At 47.8% G+C, this 27,982-nt stretch overlaps 1 protein-coding gene across 1 annotated transcript in view; it reads right to left on the bottom strand.

Moving 5' to 3' along the window:
* Positions 1–27,982, bottom strand: part of LOC143798623 (protein kinase C theta type-like) — a 1,028,586-nt gene that overhangs the window by 143,097 nt on the left and 857,507 nt on the right. The gene's annotated exons all lie outside the window — the stretch shown is intronic.

Below are 27,982 nucleotides of genomic sequence, written 5' to 3'. Positions count from 1 at the left end.
GAAACATCTACTGTATGTATCTATAGATACAGTATATCTATAGATAGATATATCCATAGATAGGCCGATGTTGATTAACCCCTTTCTGACATTGCACGTACTATCCCGTCTAGGTGGGGTGGGCCCGTATGACCACCGACGGGATAGTCCGTCCAGCGCGATCGGCGGCGCTCACGGGGGGGAGCGCGGCCGATCGCGGCCGGGTGTCAGCTGATTATCACAGCTGACATCCGGCACTATGTGCCAAGAGCGGTCACGGACCGCCCCCGGCACATTAACCCCCGGCACACCGCGATCAAACATGATCGCGGTGTGCCGGCGGTACAGGGAAGCATCGCGCAGGGAGGGGGCTCCCTTCGGGCTTCCCTGAGACCCCCGGAGCAACGCGATGTGATCGCGTTGCTGCGAGGGTCTCTTACCTCCTCCTCGCTGCAGGTGCCCGGATCCAAGATGGCTGCGGCATCCGGGTCCTGCAGGGAGGGAGGTGGCTTACCAGGTGCCTGCTCAGAGCAAGCGCTTGGTAAGCCTGCAGTGCTGTAAGTCAGATCGGTGATCTGACAGAGTGCTGTGCAAACTGTCAGATCACCGATCTGTGATGTCCCCCCCCTGGGTCAAAGTAAAAAAGTAAAAAAAAAAAATCCACATGTGTAAAAAAAAATAAAAAAAATAAATTCCTAAATAAAGAAAAAAAATATACGGTATATATATTATTCCCATAAATACATTTCTTTATCTAAAAAGAATAAAACAATGAAAGTACACATATTTAGTATCGCCGCGTCCGTAACGACCCCACCTATAAAACTATATCACTAGTTAACCCCTTCAGTGAACACCGTAGGAAAAAAAAAAAACGAGGCAAAAAACAACGCTTTATTATCATACCACCGAACAAAAAGTGGAATAACACGCGATCAAAAAGACGGATATAAATAACCATGGTACCGCTGAAAACGTCATCTTGTCCCGCAAAAAACGAGCCACCATACAGCGTCATCAAAGAAAAAAGAAAAAAGTTATAGTCCTCAGAATAAAGCGATGCCAAAATAATTATTTATTCTATAAAATAGTTTTTATCGTATAAAAGCGCCAAAACATAAAAAAATGATATAAATGAGGTATCGCTGTAATCGTACTGACCCGAAGAATAAAACTGTTTTATCAATTTTACCAAACGTGGAACGGTATAAACGCCTCCCCCAAAAGAAATTAATGAATAGCTGGTTTTTGGTCATTCTGCCTCACAAAAATCGGAATAAAAAGCGATCAAAAACTGTCACGTGTCCAAAAATGTTACCAATAAAAACGTCAACTCGTCCCGCAAAAAACAAGACCTCATATGACTCTGTGGACCAAAATATGGAAAAATTATATGTTTCAAAATGTGGAGACGCAAAAACTTTTTTGCTATAAAAAGCGTCTTTTAGTGTGTGACGGCTGCCAATCATAAAAATCCGCTATAAAAAATTCTATAAAAGTAAATCAAACCCCTCTTCATCACCCCCTTAGTTAGGGAAAAATAATAAAATAAAAAAAATGTATTTATTCCATTTTCCCATTAGGGTTAGGGCTAGGGTTAGGGCTAGGGTTAGGGTTAGGGCTGGGGTTAGGGTTGGGGCTAGGGTTGGAGCTAAAGTTAGGGTTAGGGTTGGGGCTAAAGTTAGAGTTAGGGTTTGGATTACATTTACGGTTGGGATTAGGATTGGGATTAGAGTTAGGGGTGTGTCAGGGTTAGGGGTGTGGTTAGGGTTACCGTTGGGATTAGGGTTAGGGGTGTGTTTGGATTAGGGTTTCAGTTAGAATTGGGGAGCTTCCACTGTTTAGGCACATCAGCGGCTCTCCAAATGCGACATGGCGTCCGATCTCAATTCCAGCCAATTCTGCATTGAAAAAGTAAAACAGTGCTCCTTCCCTTCCGAGCTTTACCGTGCGCCCAAACAGGGGTTTACCCCAACATAAGGGGCATCAGCGTACTCGGGACAAATTGGACAACAACTTTTGGGGTCCAAGTTCTCTTGTTACCCTTGGGAAAATATAAATTTGGGGGGCTAAAAATCATTTTTGTTGGAAAAAAAAGATTTTTTATTTTCACGGCTCTGCGTTGTAAACTGTAGTGAAACACCTGGGGGTTCAAAGTTCTCACAACACATCTAGATAAGTTCCTTGGGAGGTCTAGTTTCCAATATGGGGTCACTTGTAGGGGGTTTCTACTGTTTGGGTACATCAGGGGCTCTGCAAATGCAACATGACGCCTGCAGACCAATCCATCTAAGTCTGCATTCCAAATGGCACTCCTTTCCTTCCGAGCTCTGCCATGCGCCGAAACAGTGGTTCCCTCCCACATATGGGGTATCAGCATACTCAGGACAAATTGGACAACAACTTTTGGGGTCCAATTTCTCCTGTTACCCTTGGAAAAATACAAAACTGGGGGCTAAAAAATCATTTTTGTGAAAAAAAAAAAAGAATTTTTATTTTCACGGCTCTGCGTTATAATCTGTAGTGAAACACTTGAGGGATCAAAGCTCTCAAAACACATCTAGGTAAGTTCCTTAGGGGGTCTACTTTCCAAAATGGTGTCATATGTGGGGGGTTTCAATGTTTAGGCACATCAGGGGCTCTCCAAACGCAACATGGCGTTCCATCTCAATTCCAGTCAATTTTGCATTGAAAAGTCAAATGGTGCTCCTTCCCTTCCGAGCTCTGCCATGCGCCAAAACAGTCATTTACCCCCACATATGGGGTATTGACGTACTCAGGACAAATTGCACAACAACTTTGGTGGTCTAATTTCTTCTCTTACCCTTGGGAAAATAAAAAATTGGGGGCGAAAAGATAATTTTTGTGAAAAAATATGATTTTGTATTTTTACGGCTCTGCATTATAAACTTCTGTGAAGCACTTGGTGGGTCAAAGTGCTCACCACACATCTAGATAAGTTCCTTAGGGGATCTACTTTCCAAAATGGTGTCACTTGTGGGGGGTTTCAATGTTTAGGCACATCAGGGGCTCTCCAAACGCAACATGGCGTTCCATCTCAATTCCAGTCAATTTTGCATTGAAAAGTCAAATGGTGCTCCTTCCCTTCCGAGCTCTGCGGTGCGCCCAAACAGTGGTTTACCCCCACATATGGGGTATCAGCGTACTCAGGACAAATTGTACAAAAACTTTTGGGGTCCATTTTCTCCTGTTACCCTTGGTAAAATAAAACAAATTGGAGCTGAAATAAATTTTGTGTAAAAAAAATTTAAATGTTAATTTTTATTTAAACATTCCAAAAATTCCTGTGAAACACCTGAAGGGTTAATAAATTTATTGAATGTGGTTTTGAGCACCTTGAGGGGTGCAGTTTTTAGAATGGTGTAACGCTTGGGTATTTTCTATCATATAGACCCCTCAAAATGACTTCAAATGAGATGTGGTCCCTAAAAAAAAATGGTGTTGTAAAAATGAGAAATTGCTGGTCAACTTTTAACCTTTATAACTCCTTAACAAAAAAAAAATTGGGTTCCTAAATTGTGCTGATGTAAAGTAGACATATGGGAAATGTTACCTATTAAGTATTTTGTGTGACATATCTCTGTGATTTAAGGGCATAAAAATTCAAAGTTGGAAAATTGCGAAATTTTCAAAATTTTCGCCAAATTTCCATTTTTTTCACAAATAAACGCAAGTTATATCGAAGAAATTTTACCACTATCATGAAGTACAATATGTCACGAGAAAACAGTGTCAGAATCGCCAAGATCCGTTGAAGCGTTCCAGAGTTATAAACTCATAAAGGGACAGTGGTCAGAATTGTAAAAATTGGCCCGGTCATTAACGTGCAAACCACCCTTGGGGGTAAAGGGGTTAATGAACATAAAGAGAAAAAACAGGAAAAAAAACGGCATGGGCTCCCGCACAATTTTCTGCGCCAGAGGGGGAAAGCCGACAGCCGGGGGCCAATATTTGTAGCCTGGGAAGGGGTTAATATCCATGGCCCCTTTCCAGGCTATGAATATCAGCCCGCAGCTGTCTGCGTAGCCTTTACTGGATATTAAAATAGAGGGACCCCAAAAAAAATGATGTGGGGTCCCCCTATATTTTAAAGCCAGAAAGGCTACGCAGACAGCTGCGGGCTGATATTCATAGCCTAGAGAGGGGCCATGGATATTGGCCCCCCCCCCCGGCTACAAATACCAGTCTGCAGCCACCCCAGAAATGGCGCATCTGTAAGATGCGCCAATTCCGGCACTTAGCCCCTCTCTTCCCACTCCCGAGTAGCGGTGGGATATGGGTTAATAAGGGGTTAATGTCACCTTGCTATTGTAAGGTGACATTAAGCCAGGTTAATAATGGAGAGGCATCAATAAGACGCCTATCCATTATTAATCCTAGCGTAGTGAAAGAGTTAAAAAAAATAAAGACACAGCCAGAAAAAAAGTATTTTATTATTCTTAATTTAACCATACTTACTATACTTGAGTGCCTGCAAAAAGCGTAAAATAATAAACTGTATACTCCCTGTCTGACGCAGTCCAATTAATAACGAGTGTCCCACGACGATCTCCCCTATAGAACAGTGACATCAGACAGGAGACAATGGCTCCTGCAGTGTATCACTGAGGTTACCTTAGTTCAGGGTCTCACTTTATGCCATTGCTGCGTGGGAACTTTCTCACACAGCAGTGCCAAAAGTGAGAGGAATACAGTGCGGAAGGATACCTCCCTCCCGTCATTGTATTCCTGGAGCCCCTAGAGAGCGGTCGCATCAGCTGATGCTACTGCTCTCCACGGGAGATCGTCGTGGGACACTCTTGGATTTCTGCGGATCAGGGAGTATATTGTTTGTTATTTTAACCCCTTAACGACCTTTGACGCATACGCTGCGTCATGAAAGTCGGTGCCAAAACGACCTATGACGCAGCGTATGCGTCATGGAATGATCGCGTCCCTGCAGATCGGGTGAAGGGGTTAACTCCGATTTTACCCGATCTGCAGGGAGAGGGGGAGTGGTGCTTCAGCCCAGGGGGGGTGGCTTCACCCCCCCGTGGCTACGATCGCTCTGATTGGCTGTTGAAAGTGAAACTGCCAATCAGAGCGATTTGTAATATTTCACCTAAAAAACTGGTGAAATATTACAATCCAGCCATGGCCGATGCTGCAATAACATCGGCCATGGCTGGAAATACTAAAGTGCCCCCCCCCACACCCACCGATCGCCCCCCCAGTGCTCCGTTAGTCCTCCGGTCCCCTTCGTCCGCCTGCCGGCTCCCCCGTCCTGCTGTCCGCTCCCTCCTTGCTCAGATCCCCCCCCCTGTGCTCCGATCACCCCCCCTGTGCTCCGATCCACCCCCCCACCACCCCTTCATACTTACCGATCCTCCCGGTGTCCGGCCGTCTCCTCCCTGGGCGCCGCCATCTTGGAAAATGGCGGGCGCATGCTCAGTGCGCCCGCCGAATCTGCCAGTCGGCAGATTCCTTACAGGTACATTTTGATCGCTGTGGTAGGTTCTATCACAGCGATCAAAATAAAAAAAATAATAAATAACCCCCCCCCCTTTATCACCCCCATAGGGACAATAATAAAATAAAGAATTTTTTTTTTTTTTTTTCCCCACTAGGGTTAGGGTTAGAACTAGGGTTAGAACTAGGGGTAGGGTTAGGGGTAGGGTTAGGGTTACGGGTAGGGTTAGGGGTAGGGTTATGGCATGTGCACACAGAGCGGATCGGCCGCGGATCCGCAGCGGATCGGCCGCGGATCCGCAGCGGATCCGCAGCGGATTGGCCGCGGATCCGCAGCGGAATGGCAGCGGATCGGCCGCGGATCCGCAGCGGATCGGCAGCGGATCCGCAGCGGATCCGCAGCGGATTGGCCGCGGATCGGCAGCGGATTGGCAGCGGATCCGCAGCGGATTGGCCGCGGATCCGCAGCGGATTGGCAGCGGATCCGCAGCGGATTGGCCGCGGATCCGCAGCGGATTGGCAGCGGATCCGCAGCGGATTGGCCGCGGATCCGCAGCGGATTGGCAGCGGATCCGCAGCGGATTGGCCGCGGATCCGCAGCGGATTGGCCGCGGATCCGCAGCGGATTGGCCGCGGATCCGCAGCGGATTGGCCGCGGATCCGCAGCGGATTGGCAGCGGATTGGCCGCGGATCCGCAGCGGATTGGCCGCTGCGAATTCGAAGCAGTTTTCCATCAGGTTTACAGTACCATGTACACCTAAGGAAAACCAAATCCGCTGTGCCCATGGTGCGGAAAATTCCGTGCAGAAACGCTGCGTTGTATTTTCCGCAGCATGTCAATTCTTTGTGCGAATTCCGCAGCGGTTTACACCTGTTCCTCAATAGGAATCCGCAGGTGAAATCCGCACAAAAAAACACTGGAAATCTGCTGTAAATCCGCAGGTAAAACGCAGTGCCTTTTACCTGCAGATTTTTCAAAAATCGTGCGGAAAAATCTCACACGAATCCGCAATGTGGGCACATAGCCTTAGGGTTAGGGTTGGAATTAGAGTTAGGGTTGGAATTAGGGCTAGGGTTTGAAATAGGGTTAAGATTAGGCTTGTGGTTAGGGTTACGGATAGAGTTAGGGGTGTGTTGGGGTTACAGTTGTGGTTAGGGTTGGGATTAGGGTTACGGTTGGGATTAGGGTTAGGATTAGGGTTGGAATTAGGGTTACGGGTGTGTTGCGGTTAGGGTTGTGGTTAGGGGTGTGTTGGGGTTAGGGTTGTGATTAGGGTTATGGCTACAGTTGGGATTAGGATTAGGGGTGTGTTGGGGTTAGTGTTGAAGTTAGAATTGAGGGGTTTCCACTGTTTAGGCACATCAGGGGTCTCCAAACGCAACATGGCGCCACCATTGATTCCAGCCAATCTTGCGTTCAAAAAGTCAAATGGTGCTCCCGCCCTTCCAAGCCCCGACGTGCGCCCAAACAGTGGTTTACCCCCACATTTGGGGTACCAGCGTACTCAGGACAAACTGGGCAACAACTGTTGGGGTCCAATTTCTCCTGTTACCCTTGCAAAAATAAAAAATTACTTGCTAAAACATAATTTTTGAGGAAAGAACAATTATTTTTTATTTTCACGGCTCTGCGTTATAAACTTCTGTGAAGCACTTGGGGGTTGAAAGTGCTCACCACACATCTAGATAAGTTCCTTCGGGGGTCTAGTTTCCAAAATGGGGTCACTTGTGGGGTGTTTCTACTGTTTAGGCACATCAGGGGCTCTGCAAATGCAATGTGACGCCCGCAGACCATTCCATCAAAGTCTGCATTTCAAATGTCACTACTTCCCTTCCGAGCCCTGACGTGCGCCCAAACAGTGGTTTACCCCCACATATGGGGTATCAGCGTACTCACAACAAACTGGGCAACAAATATTGGGGTCCAAATTCTCCTGTTACCCTTGTGAAAATAAAAAATTGCTTGCTAAAACATCTTTTTTGAGGAAAGAAAAATGATTTTTTATTTTCACGGCTCTGCGTTGTAAACTTCTGTGAAGCACTTGGGGGTTGAACGTGCTCACCACACATCTAGATAAGTTCCTTGGGGGGTCTAGTTTCCAAAATGGGGTCACTTGTGGGGGGGTTTCTACTGTTTAGGCATATCAGGGGCTCTGCAAACGTAACATGATGCCCGCAGACCATTCCATCAAAGTCTGCATTCCAAAACGTCACTACTTCCCTTCCGAGCCCCGGCATGTGCCCAAACAGTGGTTTACCCCCACATATGGGGTATTAGCGTACTCAGGAGAAACTGGACAACAACTTTTGGGGTCCAATTTCTCCTGTTACTCTTGCAAAAATAAAAAATTCTGGGCTAAAAAAATATTTTTGAGGAAAGGAAACATTTATTATTTTCACGGCTCTGCATTATAAACTTCTGTGAAGCACTTGGGGGTTCAAAGTGCTCACCACACATCTAGATAAGTTCCCTTGGGGGTCTAGTTTCCAAAATGGAGTCACTTGTGGGGAGTTCCTACTGTTTAGGCACATCAGGGGCTCTGCAAACGCAACATGATGCCCGCAGAGCATTCCATCAAAGTCTGCATTTCAAAACGTCACTACTTCCCTTCCGAACCCCGACGTGTGCCAAAACAGTGGTTTACCCCCACATATGGGGTATCAGCGTACTCAGGAGAAACTGGACAACAACTTTTGGGGTCCAATTTCTCCTGTTACTCTTGCAAAAATAAAAAAATTCTGGGCTAAAAATATATTTTTGAGGAAAGGAAACACATTTTTTATTTTCACGGCTCTGCGTTATAAACTTCTGTGAAGCACCTGGAGGTTATAAGTGCTCACTATGCATCTAGATAAGTTCCTTGGGGGGTCTAGTTTCCAAAATGGGGTCACTTGTAGGGGAGCTCCAATGTTTAGGCACACAGGGGCTCTCCAAACGCGACATGGTGTCCGCTAACGATTGGAGCTAATTTTCCATTCAAAAAGTCAAATGGCACGCCTCCCTTTCCGAGCCTTGCCGTGCACCCAAACAGTGGTTTACCCCCACATATGAGGTATCGGCATACTCAGGAGAAATTGCCCAACAAATTTTAGGATCCATTTTATCCTGTTGCCCATGTGAAAATGAAAGAATTGAGGCTAAAAGAAATTTTGTGTGAAAAAAAAGTACTTTTTCATTTTTGCGGATCAATTTGTGAAGCACCTGGGGGTTTAAAGTGCTCACTATGCCTCTAGATGAGTTCCTTGGGGGGTCTAGTTTCCAAAATGGGGTCACTTGTGGAGGAGCTCCAATGTTTAGGTACACAGGGGCTTTCCAAACGCGACATGGTGTCCGCTAACGATGGAGATAATTTTTCATTCAAAAAGTCAAATGGCGCTCCTTCCCTTCCGAGCCTTACCATGTGCCCAAACAGTGGTTTACCCCCACATGTGAGGTATTGGTGTACTCAGGAGAAATTGCCCAACAAAATTTAGGATCCATTTTATCCTGTTGCCCATGTGAAAATGAAAAAATTGAGGCTAAAATAATTTTTTTGTGAAAAAAAAGTACTTTTTCATTTTTACGGATCAATTTGTGAAGCACCTGGGGGTTTAAAGTGCTCACTATGCTTCTAGATAAGTTCCTTGGGGGGTCTAGTTTCCAAAATGGGGTCACTTGTGGGGGAGCTCCAATGTTTAGGCACACAGGGGCTCTCCAAACGTGACATGGTGTGGGCTAAAGATTGGAGCCAATTTTTCATTCAAAAAGTCAAATGGCGCTCCTTCCCTTCCGAGCCCTGCCGTGCGCCCAAACAGTGGTTTACCCCCACATATGAGGTATCAGCGTACTCAGGACAAATTGGACAACAACGTCCGTGGTCCAGTTTCTCCTTTTACCGCTGGGAAAATAAAAAAAATTGTTGCTAAAAGATCATTTTTGTGACTAAAAAGTTAAATGTTCATTTTTTACTTCCATGTTGCTTCTGCTGCTGTGAAACACCTGAAGGGTTAATAAACTTCTTGAATGTGGTTTTGAGCACCTTGAGGGGTGCAGTTTTTAGAATGGTGTCACTTTTGGGTATTTTCAGCCATATAGAACCTTCAAAATGACTTCAAATGTGAGGTGGTCCCTAAAAAAAATGGTTTTGTAAATTTTGTTGTAAAAATAAGAAATCACTGGTCAAATTTTAACCCTTATAACTTCCTAGCAAAAAAAAAAAATGTTTCCAAAATTGTGCTGATGTAAAGTAGACATGTGGGAAACGTTATTTATTAACTATTTTGTGTCACATAACTCTCTGGTTTAACAGAATAAAAATTCAAAATGTGAAAATTGCGAAATTTTCAAATTTTTTGCCAAATTTCCATTTTTTTCACAAATAAACTCAGAAATTATCGACCTAAATTTACCACTAACATGAAGCCCAATATGTCACGAAAAAACAATCTCAGAATCGCTAGGATCCGTTGAAGCGTTCCTGAGTTATTACCTCATAAAGGGACACTGGTCAGAATTTCAAAAAACGGCAAGGTCATTAAGGCCAAAATAGGCTGGGTCATGAAGGGGTTAATATTGTTTACAGGTGACACTGGCTTCAGGGAACAAAGTGACAAGTGATGGTGAGTATGTACTCTATGTTATATGTACTGTATGTCTGTCTGTATGTATTGTATGTAATCTATGAATGTACTGTATGTATGTATTGTATGTCTATATGTATGTATGCTATATGTTGTATGTTCTGTCATATGTTGTATGTTATATGTACTGTCATATGTTGTATGTACTGTCATATGTTGTATGTTCTGTCATATGTTGTATGTTGTATGTACTGTCATATGTTGTATGTGCAGCGCCCCAGAGTCCTGGTCGTTGCAGTAATGTCATTCTTCCACCAGGAGGAGTGATATTACGTCTGATGGCACTACACTACACTTCACACTCCAGACCACCAGGGGGAGCCTTGCTCCTATCTTTTAGGGCACTCCTCACAGAAGGGTAAAACTGGTGGGCTGAATAGAAAGTTAGAGAGACGCTGGCGGGGCTTTTCCCAGGCAACACCTGTCAGGCAGACAGGGGGAAAGGAGGAATATCGGAGCTGCAGACAGAGGGTCCCTGTCAAGGGTGGGATCCTGACAGAGGCCTAGCGGGACAGAAAGCTACGGAGCTGCGCCTGCCCCACGTGCTGCAGAATCCTAAGAAGGGACACGAAGAGAATTGTATTGTAGAGAGTGAGAAACAAAGTCACAGCACAAGGAGAAAACACCAGGAAGAGTTCTGCCCTGAAATAGGCTGCCTCCTGAGGCGCGTAGCCGGTGGCCGGAACACCGAGGGAGTAATTGACTCTACGCTTTACTTCAGAGACCGGCAGGACAGTCAATTCCAAGTTGGCTGCCCGACCTTAATACCTAATGTCACAATATGGTATGAAATATCATATAAGTTTAGTTCTGTTGCTAGCAAGCTGTGGGTTAAAAAAAACCCCTTCCCTTTCACTCAGCCAAGAGCTGCCTTGCCAATGTATGTGAGAGGGGAGTTTTATTGAAGAAAGGCATTTACGACCGGCATTTCCTGCCGCGTAAGCTCTTGTCCAGCTATCACTGGACTAGAAGGTTCTAGAATCATGAAAGTCCTTTGTTCTGTTTTTGCAAGATATTAGGCAAACGATTTAAAATACGAACACCAAAATATATCGTCATAATCACACTCGGAGGATCTACGCATCACTCTAATCACAGGCTTGTAGCTCCATCGGGTGAAGAAGTAGGGATTGCTCTGTAAATAATAGGACATATTTGATCTCATCGGAATGCCCGCGATAATACGAGATGAATGCTGGGTATGGTACGTTTATGACATGTTCTGGAGCGAAGTTACGGGCATCAGATATATTTAATGCACAGTGAGTAACCCTGACGAGAGAGGAGGGGTTGGAAAAACCAGCCCTTTCTGTGAGGTCACAGGCTGTAGGTTATAAAGTTGCTGGCAGGCTTCCAGGGGGGAGTTGTGAGTTTTTACCTGAAGCGACCAGACTGCGAGTGCAAATGCACTGGGATAGATGGAAAGTTCTCCTAGCCTGTTGCCTGCAATGCAATGATCTGAGAATATGTGAGTGTTACCTTTTCTTCATTTAATCCTTTTATTTTTATAATTACCTTGTACATATTTGCAATTGTCTCATTTGTAACATCTTTGTAAAATATTTTATAAACACTGCCTAAAAATCATTTATGGGGTATAATATTTAATACTAGTTCGTTCTTCCTGCCCTAAACCGTACCCTGTCTCTGAAGGGAATTACGCTACTGTTTTGGGGTTAGCTCCGGACCTGTTTAATCGGAGCTGGTGGCGGCACTACCGTGTGCAGGCCTTTGGGTGACATTGCAGCGACTGCGGCTTGATAATTATTGTTCCTGCGTTGAGCGGGAGTAGTTATCGCGTCGCTGCAGCGCGCCCAATAGCCAGTACATAGCAGGCAGCCTTTCTGGCGAATAATCACCCTAGGTGCAGTACCTAATCTGACCTGACAGAAAGTGGGGCGCCAGAGAGCTGCAAGGTTTAGGTGGAACTGTAAGCGGGATATACACAAATCCCTGCAGTTCATGGTATACTGAAGAGCAGTGGGATACCTAAAATAAGCCCCTGCTGTAAACAAGAGGTCAATAGCCTCGTGTGTGTTTTTTTTTCATCACATTGTGGCAGTGGAGGGATAACTAGGATAAGCCCCCTGCACACGTGATAGCCGTCTGCTGGTCTAAAGTCACCCCAATCCGTGACATATTGTGGGCAGCGGCTAAGGGATCTTGACAGTCACGGTGTGAATCGTGACACCTAAGAAGACACAGTGGCAACTTGTGGGGGTCGGGGCGTCTCTAGGGTCCCTATAAACAAGCCTCAGGCCATCAGTCATAGGGGTTTGACCTATCTATACCATCTGGGGGACAGAGAGGAAGAAATAACATCTAGAACATCTACAAGAGTTGTGAGGACCTTACCGAGTTGCTCAGCAGGGAGGGACTACAACACACAGGCGCTAGTAGGAAGGCTACTGATTTCCACCTGGATAAGGGGACTCTGGATGTGCCTTCGGACCTGCCGGACTCTACCTACCCTGTGGTCTGTACCCTGGACTGTGGATGCTGAAGTCTTCAGTAAAAGGTAAAGAAACTTCCCTGCGCCTTACATCATCCACCATCATCATCTACACATCTGGGAAGCCCTGCTGAAACACCTCACCTGTGGGAAGGTATACCATCTAGCTGCCATAACATCACCCCAGTAGACCCCTTACCGCAGTGTCAGTCACCCTGACCGAATATCACAGGTGGCGTCACGAACTTCCCCTTTAAAGACCTTTCCCAAAACCATAAAAGCTCTATTCCTTTATTGGACGTCCCTCAAAGGACCACGGACCGGGTCGGGCCACCGTGACATTCCCCGAACCGAAGGACCCGGTGCCGAGTACCCTATTGCCCTTGCGTGGGGGCAATCCTACTTTGGCGTCACGAACAGGATCTACTTAAGCCTGAAAATCGGGTCATGTGTGCCTAAGAACTGTGCCAGAACTGTATTTGAACTGTGATTTGCTTAAAGACTGTGTATTGCCATTTGCTGCCAAAATTCCCGCCATTACAGCGCCACGAGGAGGGCAGAAAAAGAAGAAGGGCGTGGAGTTGTGGGCGTGAACGAATTGAGAAGCGCAAAAAAAAATGGCCGCCCAGTCTAAATATCTTTGTATCTTGAGGACGTGTCTGTCAGCAGCCGAGATCCGCCTCCTGATCCTCAATGGCGGGCGGAGACAGTAAAAACGAAACCGCCCCAGAAGGAGAGCAGGAAAAAGACCAGGAAGAGGCCAGCCACATGGAGGATGCCATGGCAAGCTGCCCAGAACCAGAGCGTGGGGTCGGAGCAGAGGACTCCCCCAGCTACCCGGAGGGGCACGGAAACCAGGCCTCCACCGCTGATGCTGACTTTCAGGCCGGAGTGGACAAACTAATTGATCAGCTCCTGCAGCTGCGGGTGAAGGCCCAGGCTCCGCACCAGATGACGGCCGCGGAGGACCCACCGACACCGCTCCCTGCACCACTCCAGGAGCCGTCGCCGACACCATCACGGACGACACCGCCGGTGGAGCCAGCTGACGTGGAGGACGCCGCTGCGGCTGGTAAGCACGCCGACCCTGCCCCGGTGACGGAAGGTCTCCTGATAGGCCCCGTCGCAGCGCCGCCTCCCCGCGGGACCCATAGACTCCAGCGCCTTGAACACTGGGACCAGACCACGGGTATGGAGCAGTTCTTAAAGGCCCCGATAGCGCCCGTCCCCTTGTCGGGTGAGGTGTACGCCGAATGGACTGTGTACCGCTGGGTGAATCCTGGGTCTGACTTTATGGGGTTCCCCGGGGCCGCAACCCAGAAGGGAGAGACAGTGGAGGTTCTCAGTTGGGAGGACTATCAGACCCAGCTTGCCCGTAAGTGGGAGGAGGAAGACAAGAGATACCAGGCCCAACGCAAGGCTCATGACCAGCGAGACCTAGCCGTCAAGGCCCAGGCCCGCAAGGACCGCACCACCCACCAGGCCCCGCGTAAGCATGGCACAGTTGTAACCTTCAAGCTTCGAGGGGAATGGGGCTTCATCAAGGAGCAGGGCCTGTATGCAGAGGTTTTTGTGAACCGGAGGGATGTGGAGTCCCACCTCTGGGAAGGCCACCCAGACCGAGACCTTTACCCAGGAGACACCGTTACTTACACCAGACATTTTGGTGAAAAGTGCTGGTTCGCCTTAAATGTGCACAAAAAGAGAGACCCTGTGGCACATTCTACCAAAGCTCCAGTTAAATTGTCCCCTGTGGCAACGGCACCCCCTGGCGTCCAAACTACTGCTACCATAAAGACAACAACTGTTACTCCGACGTGCACCATCATCAGGACAACTACATGTACTGTTGCAACTACTGCCACTGTTGTGGCTAAAGAGTTGACTCCAGTGATGTCTTGTGCTTTGGCTGCTCCTGAACGAAAAACTGTGGGTACTCCAGACCCCAAAGTGGAACGAGGGACCTCCCTATGTAGTACCAGGCGGTAGCCAATACCCCAAAAGGACTACCCCCGCCGGTACTACCTCCAGAGTGGTTTAAATAAACCTCGAAACCATGGCTTGTAAATAGTTAAAAACTGCTTTTTCTTTGCTGCTTGAACCCGTCCAGGGTTAACTTTTAAAGGGATCCCCTGTTTAAAGTGATCCTATGTTTTGCATAAGTTCATCACTGTTTTAAAAAAGAACATAATAATAATAATAATAATAATTTTATTTATATAGCGCCAACATATTCCGCAGCGCTTTACAACTTATAGAGGGGACTTGTACAGACAACAGACATTACAGCATAACAGAAATCACAGTTCAAAACAGATACCAGGAGGAATGAGGGCCCTGCTGCTCGCAAGCTTACAATCTATGAGGAAAAGGGGAGACACAAGAGGTGGATGGTAACAATTGCTTTAGTTATTTGGACCAGCCATAGTGTAAGGCTCGGGTGTTCATGTAAAGCTGCATGAACCAGTTAACTGCCTAAGTATGTAACAGTACAGACACAGAGGCTATTAACTGCATAAAGTGTATGAGAACATGATGGAGGAACGTGATTATGTTGTTGTTTTTTATTAATAGGCCACACAGGGATAATTAGGTTAATGCGTTGAGGCGGTAGGCCAATCTGAACAAATGAGTTTTTAGTGCACGCTTAAAACTGTGGGGATTGGGGATTAATTGTATTAACCTAGGTAGTGCATTCCAAAGAATCGGCGCCGCACGTGTAAAGTCTTGGAGACGGGAGTGGGAGGTTCTGATTATTGAGGATGCTAACCTGAGGTCATTAGCAGAGCGGAGGGCACGGGTAGGTTGGTAGACTGAGACAAGAGAGGAGATGTAGGGTGGTGCTGAGCCATGGAGTGCTTTGTGGATGAGGGTAGTAGTTTTGTACATTTGAATCATGGACGGTGAATGGTTCACAAACTGCTTGTACATAGTTTGCACCTTCTTAAGGGTGCTTTCTACTGGTTTTACATAGGAGGCTGTTATGGTTTCCAATGGCAAGGAAACATCAGAAGCATAGAATAAACGGACAAGCTCTCGGGTGATGGAAACTAGAGCTGACCGCGATGCTAAACCTACACACCACACTAGAAGTAGCCAGGGGGCATTCCTGCGTTGTCTCTAGATGCCGCGCGCCAGCCGGAGAACTAACTACCCCTGGTAGAAGAAAACACAGTCCTGGCTTGCCTCCAGAGAATGTCCCCACAGGAGATAGCAGCCCCCCACATATAATAACGGTGAGAGCAGATGAAAAGACACACGTAGTATGAAAGCAGATTTAGCACAGAGAGGCCCGCTAACTAAATAGCAGAAAGATACAACAGAGGACTTCGCGGTCAGCTGCAAAACCCTTGAAAACACCATCCTGAAATTACCTTAACTCATGTGACAACTCATGCCACTGGAGTGGTAATTTCAGCCCAACAAGAGCTTCCAGCTGCAGAGATTCACATAAGTGCAAACTGGACAAAACATACAAAAATAGACTTAAGGACTAAAGTGTCCAACTTAGCTGAGCAGAAAACTGGGAGCAGGAACATGCAACAGAATCACTCTGGATACATTGATGGCCAGCATTAGAATGACTGAGGAGCAAGGTTAAATAGGATACTCCCACATCCTGATAGGAACAGGTGAACTGAGAAGGCAAAGCTTGCAGGACACCAGTACCACAAGAGACCACCGGGGGAGCCCATGAACCGAATCACAACAGTACCCCCCCCTTAAGGAGGGGGCACCGAACCCTCACAAGAACCACCAGGGCGACCTGGATGAGCCCTATGAAAGGCACGGACCAAATCAGAAGCATGAACATCAGAAGCTGTAACCCAAGAATTATCCTCTTGACCGTAGCCCTTCCATTTCACCAGATATTGAAGTCTCCGTCTGGAAACACGGGAGTCCAAGATTTTCTCCACCACGTACTCCAATTCACCCTCAACCAGCACAGGAGCAGGAGGCTCAACAGAAGGCACAAGTGGTACCTCATACCTCCGCAATAATGACCGATGGAAGACATTATGGATAGCAAAGGATGCTGGGAGGTCCAAACGAAAAGACACAGGGTTAAGAATTTCCAAAATCTTATAAGGACCGATGAACCGAGGCTTAAACTTAGGAGAAGAGACCCTCATAGGGACAAAACGGGAGGACAACCACACCAAGTCCCCAACACGAAGACGAGGACCAACACGACGATGGCGATTAGCAAAACGTTGAGTCCTCTCCTGGGACAACTCCAAATTGTCCACCACCTGGCCCCAAATACGATGCAACCTATCCACCATGGTATCCACTCCAGGACAATCCGAAGACTCCACCTGACCAGATGAAAAACGAGGATGGAACCCTGAATTGCAAAAGAAAGGGGAGACCAAAGTGGCAGAACTGGCCCGATTATTAAGGGCAAACTCAGCCAACGGCAAAAAGGAGACCCAGTCATCCTGATCAGCAGACACGAAACACCTCAAATAAGTCTCCAAGGTCTGATTAGTACGTTCCGTCTGGCCATTTGTCTGGGGATGAAATGCAGACGAAAAAGACAAATCAATGCCCATCCTGGCACAAAACGCCCGCCAAAATCTGGACACAAACTGGGATCCCCTGTCGGAAACGATATTCTCCGGAATACCATGCAGCCGAACCACATTCTGAAAAAACAGGGGCACCAACTCAGATGAGGAAGGCAGCTTGGGCAAGGGCACCAAATGAACCATCTTAGAAAAGCGGTCACACACCACCCAAATGACGGACATCTTCTGAGAAACAGGGAGATCAGAAATAAAATCCATAGAGATGTGTGTCCAAGGCCTCTTAGGAACAGGCAAGGGCAACAACAACCCACTAGCCCGAGAACAACAAGGCTTGGCCCGAGCACAAACATCGCAAGACTGCACAAAAGTACGCACGTCCCGAGACAGGGAAGGCCACCAGAAGGACCTAGCCACCAAATCTCTGGTACCAAAAATTCCCGGATGACCTGCCAACGCAGAAGAATGAACCTCCGAGATGACTCTATTGGTCCACTCATCCGGCACAAACAATCTACCAGGCGGACAACGATCAGGCCGATCCGCCTGAAACTCTTGTAAAGCACGTCGCAGGTCTGGGAAGACAGCAGACAATATCACCCCATCCTTAAGTATACCCGTAGGTTTAGAATCACCAGGGGAATCAGGTTCAAAACTCCTAGAAAGGGCATCCGCCTTCACATTCTTAGTACCTGGCAGATACGAAACCACAAAATTAAACCGGGAGAAAAACAACGACCACCGCGCCTGTCTAGGATTCGGACGTCTGGCCGACTCAAGATAAATCAAATTTTTGTGATCAGTCAAGACCACCACCTGATGTTTAGCACCCTCAAGCCAATGACGCCACTCCTCGAATGCCCACTTCATCGCCAAAAGCTCCCGATTACCGATGTCATAATTTCGCTCGGCGGGCGAAAATTTTCGAGAAAAGAACGCACAAGGTCTCATCACTGAACAATCTGAACTTTTCTGCGACAAAACCGCCCCCGCTCCGATCTCGGAAGCATCAACTTCCACCTGAAAAGGAAGAGAAACATCAGGCTGGCACAACACCGGAGCAGAAGAAAAACGGCGCTTAAGCTCCCGAAAGGCCTCCACAGCAGCAGGAGACCAATCTGCAACATCAGCACCCTTTTTAGTCAAATCAGTCAAAGGCCTGACAACGCTAGAAAAACCAGTTATGAATCGACGATAAAAGTTAGCAAAGCCCAAAAATTTCTGAAGGCCCTTAAGAGAAGTCGGTTGCGTCCAGTCACAAATAGCCCGAACCTTCACAGGATCCATCTCAATAGAAGAGGGGGAAAAAATGTACCCCAAAAAAGAAATCTTCTGAACCCCAAAAACACACTTTGAACCTTTAACAAACAGAGAATTGGTCCGCAAAACCTGAAAAACCCTCCTAACTTGTTGAACATGAGATTCCCAGTCATCCGAAAAAATCAAGATATCGTCCAAATACACAATCATAAATTTATCCAGATATTCACGGAAAATATTGTGCATAAAAGACTGAAAGACCGAAGGGGCATTTGACAGACCAAAAGGCATCACCAAATACTCAAAATGGCCCTCGGGCGTATTAAATGCGGTTTTCCACTCATCCCCCTGCTTAATTCGCACCAAATTATACGCACCGCGAAGATCAATCTTAGAGAACCACTTCGCCCCCTCAATGCGAGCAAATAAATCTGTCAGCAATGGCAAAGGATACTGATACTTGACTGTGATCTTATTCAAGAGTCTATAATCAATACAAGGTCTCAAAGAACCATCGCTTTTAGCTACGAAAAAGAACCCCGCTCCAAGAGGAGACGAAGAAGGACGAATATGTCCCTTTTCCAAGGACTCCCTAATATACTCTCGCATGGCAGCATGTTCAGGTACAGACAGATTGAATAGACGACCCTTAGGAAATTTACTGCCAGGGATCAAATCTATGGCGCAATCGCAATCTCTGTGAGGAGGAAGAGAATTAAGAGTAGATTCCTCAAAAACCTCACGATAATCAGACAAAAACTCAGGAATTTCAGAGGGAATAGATGAAGCAATGGAGACCAAAGATGTGTCCCCATGATTTCCCTGACATCCCCAGCTTAGTACAGACATTGTTTTCCAGTCAAGGACTGGATTATGAGTTTGCAACCATGGCAATCCCAGCACCAACACATCATGTAGATTATACAGTACAAGGAAGCGAATCACCTCTTGATGGTCTGGAGTCATACGCATAGTCACTTGTGTCCAGTATTGTGGTTTATTACTAGCCAATGGTGTAGAATCAATACCCTTTAAAGGTATAGGAACTTCCAGAGGCTCTAGATCAAACCCACAGCGCCTGGCAAAGGACCAATCCATAAGACTCAAAGCGGCGCCAGAATCCACATACGCATCCGCAACAATAGAAGATAACGAACAAATTAGAGTTACAGACAAAATAAACTTGGACTGCAAAGTGCCAATAGCAGAGGATTTATCAACTTTCTTTGTTCGTTTAGAGCATGCTGATATAACATGAGTAGAATTTCCACAATAGAAGCACAAATGATTTTTGCGCCTATAAATCTGTCGTTCGCTTCTGGACAGAAAGCTATCACATTGCATACTCTGTGGTGCCTCTTCAGAAGACACCGCCAACTGGTGCACAGGTTTGCGTTCCCGTAAACGCCGATCAATCTGAATTGCCATTGTCATGGACTCATTCAGACCAGTAGGCGCAGGAAACCCCACCATGACGTCTTTTACAGCATCAGAGAGACCTTCTCTGAAAATTGCCGCCAGAGCGCACTCATTCCACTGAGTAAGCACAGACCATTTTCGAAATTTTTGGCAATATATTTCGGCTTCATCTTGCCCCTGAGAGAGGGCTATTAGGGCTTTCTCAGCCTGAATCTCCAAATTTGGTTCCTCATAAAGCAACCCCAAAGCCAGAAAAAACGCATCCACATTGAGCAACGCAGGATCCCCTGGTGCCAATGAAAATGCCCAATTTTGGGGGTCACCCCGCAGTAAAGAAATAACAATTTTTACTTGCTGGGCAGGATCTCCAGCAGAATGAGATCTCAGCGAAAGAAACAATTTACAATTGTATTTAAAATTTAGAAAACAAGATCGATCTCCAGAAAAAAACTCCGGTATAGGAATTTTAGGTTCAGACCGAGGAGCATGTAACAAAAAATCTTGTATATTCTGAACTTTAGAGGCAAGATTATACAAATTGGTAGCCAGACTCTGGGGATCCATATTTCAACAGATAAAGTCTGAGCCATTCAGGGGTTAAGAGGAGAGGAAAACAGGAGACTGCAATTAGAGCTGGAGTGCAACTTCAGAGGAAGGAAAAAAAAAAAAAAGGTTTCACACAGTTCCTTTTCTCTCCTGCTTCAGCCTATAGATTAAACATTTGGGGCTGGCCATACTGTTATGGTTTCCAATGGCAAGGAAACATCAGAAGCATAGAATAAACGGACAAGCTCTCGGGTGATGGAAACTAGAGCTGACCGCGATGCTAAACCTACACACCACACTAGAAGTAGCCAGGGGGCATTCCTGCGTTCTCTCTAGATGCCGCGCGCCAGCCGGAGAACTAACTACCCCTGGTAGAAGAAAACACAGTCCTGGCTTGCGTCCAGAGAATGTCCCCACAGGAGATAGCAGCCCCCCACATATAATAACGGTGAGAGCAGATGAAAAGACACACGTAGTATGAAAGCAGATTTAGCACAGAGAGGCCCGCTAACTAAATAGCAGAAAGATACAACAGAGGACTTCGCGGTCAGCTGCAAAACCCTTCAAAACACCATCCTGAAATTACCTTAACTCATGTGACAACTCATGCCACTGGAGTGGTAATTTCAGCCCAACAAGAGCTTCCAGCTGCAGAGATTCACATAAGTGCAAACTGGACAAAGCATACAAAAATAGACTTAAGGACTAAAGTGTCCAACTTAGCTGAGCAGAAAACTGGGAGCAGGAACATGCAACAGAATCACTCTGGATACATTGATGGCCAGCATTAGAATGACTGAGGAGCAAGGTTAAATAGGATACTCCCACATCCTGATAGGAACAGGTGAACTGAGAAGGCAAAGCTTGCAGGACACCAGTACCACAAGAGACCACCGGGGGAGCCCACGAACCGAATCACAACAGGAGGCTTTTACAGAGACTGCCTCTTAACAGAAACTGCTGTTAAAGTATGCTGTAAAAATAACTGCTTTGCCTTACAGACCTGAAGAAAAACCCGTTGGTGCGACAGAATTCCGGGTCAGGATTAGTCGTCTTGTAGCCCACCCAAGACCAACGTTCGGGGGTTCGTAACGGGTCCCTCATATCCTGTCACGTCATGTTGCCTTTAAGTAAACTTGGATACGAATGATGTGATTATTTTTCACTACCTCTGAAAAGACTTGGATTTCCTCTTAAAGGGAATGTTTATTCGTAGCACTTTGCCTAAGAGAAACAATGTTGCCTTAAGTAGTTAGATAGTAATAATGTTCATACATAGCTGATAGTATGTAGTTAAGAATAGGAAATGTTGGATGATGTACTTTAAATAAAATTGAGGATAAAGAAATTGAAAGAGAGATACAGTGAGCCCCTAAAGGGGGTGAAACCTGTTCTGCATTTCAATAAAGTGAACCCGTAGGAGTTAGTGAGTCCTCTAGTGAGCCTTAGAAAGCTAGTTAAAAGACTTTGCACTTAGAGAAGAATAAAGGTACCTTCACACATAACGATTTCGTTAACGATATCGTTGCAACGTTACGCTTTTTTGTGACATAGCAACGATCCCGCTAACGATCTCGTTATGTGTGACAGCGACCAACGATCAGGCCCCTGCTAGGAGATCTTTGGTCGTAGGGAATGATCAGGACCTTTTTTTGGTCGCTGATCACCCGCTGTCATCACTGGATCGGCGTGTGTGACACCGATCCAGCGATGTGTTCACTTGTAATCAGGGTAAACATCGGGTTACTAAGCGCAGGGCCGCGCTTAGTAACCCGATATTTACCCTGGTTACCATTGTAAAAGTTAAAAAAAAAAAAACACTACATACTCACATTCCGATGTCTGTCACGTCCCCCGCCGTCAGCTTCCCGCACTGAGGATAATTTTTGCCGACATTCTTCTGTGCTGCAGAGCATCTCACCTATAATTCTATACTATTCTCTGTTCTGCAGAGCATCTCACGTATACCTGCTTACTATCCCCCTGTCCTGCAGAGCATTTAACCTATGATCTTTGCTATTCTCTATCCTGCAGAGCAACTCACCTATAATTCTTTATTATTCTTCTGCCCTGCAGAGCATCTCACGTATACCTGCATAATATCCCCTTGACCTGCAGAGCATTTAACCTATATCTCTTTGCTATTCTCTGTCCTGCAGAGCATCTCACCTATAATTCTATATTATTCTCCTGCCCTGCAGAGCATCTCACGTATACCTGCGTAATATCCCCCTGTCCTGCAGAGCATTTAACCTATATATCTTTGCTATTCTCTGTCCTGCAGAGCATCTCACCTACAATTCTATATTATTCTTCTGCCCTGCAGAGCATCTCGCGTATACCTGCATAATATCCCCTTGACCTGCAGAGCATTTAACCTATATCTCTTTGCTATTCTCTGTCCTGCAGAGCATCTCACCTATAATTCTATATTATTCTCCTGCCCTGCAGAGCATCTCATGTATACCTGCATAATATCCCTGTCCTGCAGAGCGTTTAACCTATATATCTTTGCTATTCTCTGTCCTGCAGAGCATCTCACCTACAATTCTATATTCTTCTGCCCTGCAGAGCATCTCACGTATACCTGCATAATATCCCCTTGACCTGCAGAGCATTTAACCTATATCTCTTTGCTATTCTCTGTCCTGCAGAGCATCTCACCTATAATTCTATATTATTCTCCTGCCCTGCAGAGCATCTCACGTATACCTGCATAATATCCCCCTGTCCTGCAGAGCATTTAACCTATATATCTTTGCTATTCTCTGTCCTGCAGAGCATCTCACCTACAATTCTATATTATTCTTCTGCCCTGCAGAGCATCTCACGTATACCTGCATACTTTTTTATATATATTGAACTGACAGATAGACTTTGCGGCAATTTAAAGTATATATCCATGCAATTTCAATATGTTTGCGATAAAGAAAAAAACTTTTTGTCGTGTGTTTAGCTGCAGCTTTCCTCAATGTAATTGATTGCCATGTCTGTGATTGGTTCCTTGTTTTCCTTGTTAGGCTACTTTCACACTAGCGTCGGGCTCGGCCCGTCGCAGTGCGTTGGGCCGAGGTTACCGACGCTAGCGTTGTCTCCGCCGCACAACGGGGGCAGCGGATGCATTTTTCCAGCGCATCCGCTGCCCCATTGTGAGGTGCGGGGAAGTACGGGAAGGTGGGGGCGGAGTTCCGGCCGCGCATGCGTGGTCGGAAAAAGCGGACCGTCGGGGGCAAAAAACGTTACATGTAACGTTTTTTGCTCCCGGCGGACCGCCACAACACGGCGCAACCGTCTCACAACGGTTGCGACGTGTGGCAATCCGTCGCAATGCGTCGCTAATGTTAGTCAATGGAGAAAAAACGCATCCTGCAAGCACTTTTGCAGGATGCGTTTTTTCTGCAAAACGACGCATTGTGACGGATTGCAGTTAACGCTAGTGTGAAAGTAGCCTTATATATAAACCTGTTCATCTATATGGTATTAGTTCCTATGACTAAGGGCGCCGTGGTGCGCCAGAAACGCATCAGGCAGAGAGGGCCTCTTCTCTCTCTTCTTTTAATCCCTTTTAAAATGTTCTAATAAATTTTGGATATTTTGCTTATACTGGATGGATGTGCTGGATATTCCCTTCCTTTCCTTATACCTGCATACTATCCCCCTGACCTGTAGAGCATTTAACCTATATCTCTTTGCTATTCTCTGTCCTGCAGAGCATATCACCTACAATTCTATATTACTAGATGGCAGCCCGATTCTAAAGAATCGGGAGTCTAGAATCCATATATACTTTATTTATTCAAATGTAAGAATAATACAATTAATAAATAATAGTAAGAAAGAACAAAAAATGGCTGCACTCACCAGCTCTTGACAATTCTTGTTATTTAAGGTACAGTTACACAGGATCCATGAACATGCTTATGAGGGGAGTGATGAAAGACATCAGACAACAACTTTGCGTGTTGTGGCAAATGCCACAACAACGGTTCTTTGCTTAAGAACAATAATGTAAATAATAAATAATATGTATCAATAACTATGTATATTGGTATGTTCTTTCTTGGCACAAATTGCAGGAAGTAGTATTCTAGGCAATTATATATTAGATGGGCATTTCCTGAAGGAAATACATGGTGCTTGAACAGCGCTACCAGCTTTACAGCAGCACTTTTCACACACGGGACTGGGGGGCGCGCTTACTTTTGCACCCGGGGCCGGGGGCGCGCTTACTTTTGCACCCGGGGGCGCACTTACTTTTTGCACCCGGAGGCGCACTTACTTTTGCACCCGGGGGCGCACTTACTTTTGCACCCGGGGGCGCACTTACTTTTGCACCCGGGGGCGCACTTACTTTTGCACCCGGGGGCGCACTTACTTTTGCACCCGGGGGCGCACTTACTTTTGCACCCGGGGGCGCACTTACTTTTGCACCCGGGGGCGCACTTACTTTTGGGGCCGCACTTACTTTTGGTGGGCGGAGCTCCTTGGCCTCCGATTTGGTTGGTGGGGCCCCTTGTCCTCCGATTTGGTGGGCGGGGCCCCTCGGCCTCCGATGTGGTGGGCGGGGACCCTCGGCCTCCGATTTGGTGGGTGGGGACCCTCGGCCTCCGATTTGGTGGGCGGGGACCCTCGGCCTCCGATTTGGTGGGCGGGGACCCTCGGCCTCCGATTTGGTGGGCGGGGCCCCTCGGCCTCCGATTTGGTGGGCGGGGACCCTCGGCCTCCGATTTGGTGGGCGGGGCCCCTCGGCCACCGATTTGGTGGTCGGGGCCCCTCGGCCTCCGATGTGGTGGTCGGGGCCCCTCGGCCTCCGCTTTGGTGGGCGGGGCCGGGCCCCTCGGCCTCCGCTTTGGTGGGCGGGGCCGCTCGGCCTTCGATTTGGTGGGCGGGGTCCCTCTGCCTCCGATTTGGTGTGCGGGGGGACCCTCGGCCTCCACTTTTGTGGGCGGGGCCCCTCGACCTTCGATTTGGTGGGCGGGGCTCCTCGGCCTCCGATTTGGTTGGTGGGGCCCCTCGGCCTCCAATTTGGTGGGCGGGGCCCCTCGGCCTCCAATTTGGTGGGCAGGGAACCTCGGCCTCCGATTTGGTGGGCGGGGACCCTCGGCCTCCGTTTTGGTGGGCGGGGACCCTCGGCCTCCGCTTTGGTGGGTGGGGCCCGTCGGCCTCCGATTTGGTGGGCGGGGCCCCTCGGCCTCCGATTTGGATGGTGTGGACCCTCGGCCTCCGATTTGGTGGGCGGGGACCCTCGGCCTCCGATTTGGTGGGCGGGGACCCTCGGCCTCCGATTTGGTGGGCGGGGCCCTTCGGCCTCCGATGTGGTGGGCGGGGCCCCTCGGCCTCCGGTTTGGAGGGCGGGGACCCCCGGCCTCCGATTTGGTGGGCGGGGCCCCTCGGCCTCCGATTTGGTGGGCGGGGACCCTCGGCCTCCGATTTGGTGGGCGGGGACCCTCGGCCTCCGATTTGGTGGGCGGGGCCCCTCGGCCTCCGATGTGGTGGTCGGGGCCCCTCGGCCTCCGATTTGGTGGGCGGGGCCGGGTCCCTCGGCCTACGCTTTGGTGGGCGGGGCCGCTCGGCCTTCGATTTGGTGGGCGGGGCTCCTCGGCCTCCGATTTGGTTGGCGGGGCCCCTTGGCCTCCGATTTGGTTGGCGGGGCCCCTCGGCCTCCGATTTGGTGTGTGCTCTGCCTGGGGCCACTGTGCTCTGCCTGGGGCCCCATATGCTGCCTGGGGCCCCTGTGCTCTGCCTGGGGCCCCTGTGCTCTGCCTGGGGCCCCATGTTCTGCCTGGGGCCCCTGTGCTCTGCCTGGGGCCACTGTGCTCTGCCTGTGGCCCCATGTTCTGCCTGGGTCCACTGTGCTCTGCCTGGGGCCCCATATGCTGCCTGGGGCCCCTGTGCTCTGCCTGGGCCCCATATGCTGCCTGGGGCCCCTGTGCTCTGCCTGGGGCCCCTGTGCTCTGCCTGGGGCCCCATGTTCTGCCTGGGGCCCCTGTGCTCTGCCTGGGGCCACTGTGCTCTGCCTGGGGCCCCATATGCTGCCTGGGGCCCCTGTGCTCTGCCTGGGGCCCCATATGCTGCCTGGGGCCCCTGTGCTCTGCCTGGAGCCTCATGTTCTGCCTGGGGCCCCTGTGCTCTGCCTGGGGCCACTGTGCTCTGCCTGGGGCCCCATATGCTGCCTGGGGCCCCTGTGCTTTGCCTGGGGCCCCATATGCTGCCTGGGGCCCCTGTGCTCTGCCTGGGGCCCCTGTGCTCTGCCTGGGGCCCCATGTTCTGCCTGGGGCCCCTGTGCTCTGCCTGGGGCCCCATATGCTGCCTGGGGCCCCTGTGCTCTGCCTGGGGCCCCATATGCTGCCTGGGGCCCCTGTGCTCTGCCTGGGGCCACTGTGCTCTGCCTGGGGCCCCATATGCTGCCTGGGGCCCCTGTGCTCTGCCTGGGTGTAGGACACTGGTGACGTCACTTATCTCCGGACATTAGCTCCGGACAATAGCTCCGGACAATAGCTCCGGACAAAGCCACGGTAGTTGGCACAAATTGCAGGAAGTAGTATTCTAGGCAATTATATATTAGATTCTTCTGCCCTGCAGAGCATCTCATGTATACCTGCATACTATTCCCCTGTCCTGCAGAGCATTTAACCTATAGGTCTTTGCTATTCTCTGTCCTGCAGAGCATCTCACCTATTATATATTATTCTTCTGCCCTGCAGAGCATCTCATGTATACATGCATATACTATCCCCCTGTCCTACAGAGCATTTAACCTATAATTCAGCCTGTGGGCAATTTTCTGTGGGCATTCTTCACCTTGCACCTCAAATATCATGGATCTGAAACTTTGTGATGCTGCAATTGGCAATTTTCTGTGTGGGCAATTTTCTGCGTGGGCAATTTTCTGTCTGGGCAATTTTCCTCAAATATGGATCTGAAACTTTGTGATGCTGCAATTGGCAATTTTCCGTGTGGGCAATTTTCCGTGTGGGCAAATTTCCGTGTGGGCAATTTTCCTGTGGGCATTTTTCCTGTGGACAATTTTCCTGTGGGCATTTTTCCTGTGGGCATTTTTCCTGTGGGCATTTTTCTGGTCACCGTGTGTAATGGAGTGTGGGTTGGACAAACGTAAAAGAGGAGGTTGGACAAGAAATTAAATCACAAATCTTTTTTTTTTGTCAATAATCGATCTTTATTTAGCTTTCAAAAACGCATACAAATCAGCATGGAAAAAACGCATCAAAAACCGCAGAAAAAACGCAACAAAACTGCACCGACGTTTTCTGGCAAGAGAGGGAAGAATCTGCAGCAGAAATTCCTAAGGCAAATCTGCAACGTGTGCACATACCCTTAACCTGCAGCGTTTTCAGTGCGGAATTTTCCGCACCATTAGGGTATGTGCACATGTTCAGGTTTTTTCACGATAAAAACGCTATAAAAACTCATTAAAAACGCATGCATTATGCATCCTATCATTTAGAATGCATTCTGCAATTTTTGTGCACATGATGGGTTTTTGTTTCCGCAAAAAAACGCATTGCGGTAAAAAAAAGCAGCATGTTCATTAATTTTGCAGTTTTTTCGCGTTTTTCCCGCTATTCTATGCATTGGGAAAAAACGCAAAAAAACCACGCATGAAAAACGCAGTAAAATCGCGGTAAAAACGCATGCGGATTTCTGGCAGAAATGTCCGTTTTTTGTCAGGAAAATTTCTACCAGAAA

The sequence above is a fragment of the Ranitomeya variabilis genome, chromosome 1, assembly GCF_051348905.1.
Source record: "Ranitomeya variabilis isolate aRanVar5 chromosome 1, aRanVar5.hap1, whole genome shotgun sequence".
NCBI classification, from domain to species: Eukaryota; Metazoa; Chordata; class Amphibia; order Anura; family Dendrobatidae; genus Ranitomeya; species Ranitomeya variabilis.
This window is presented reverse-complemented; position numbering and strand designations above follow the sequence as displayed.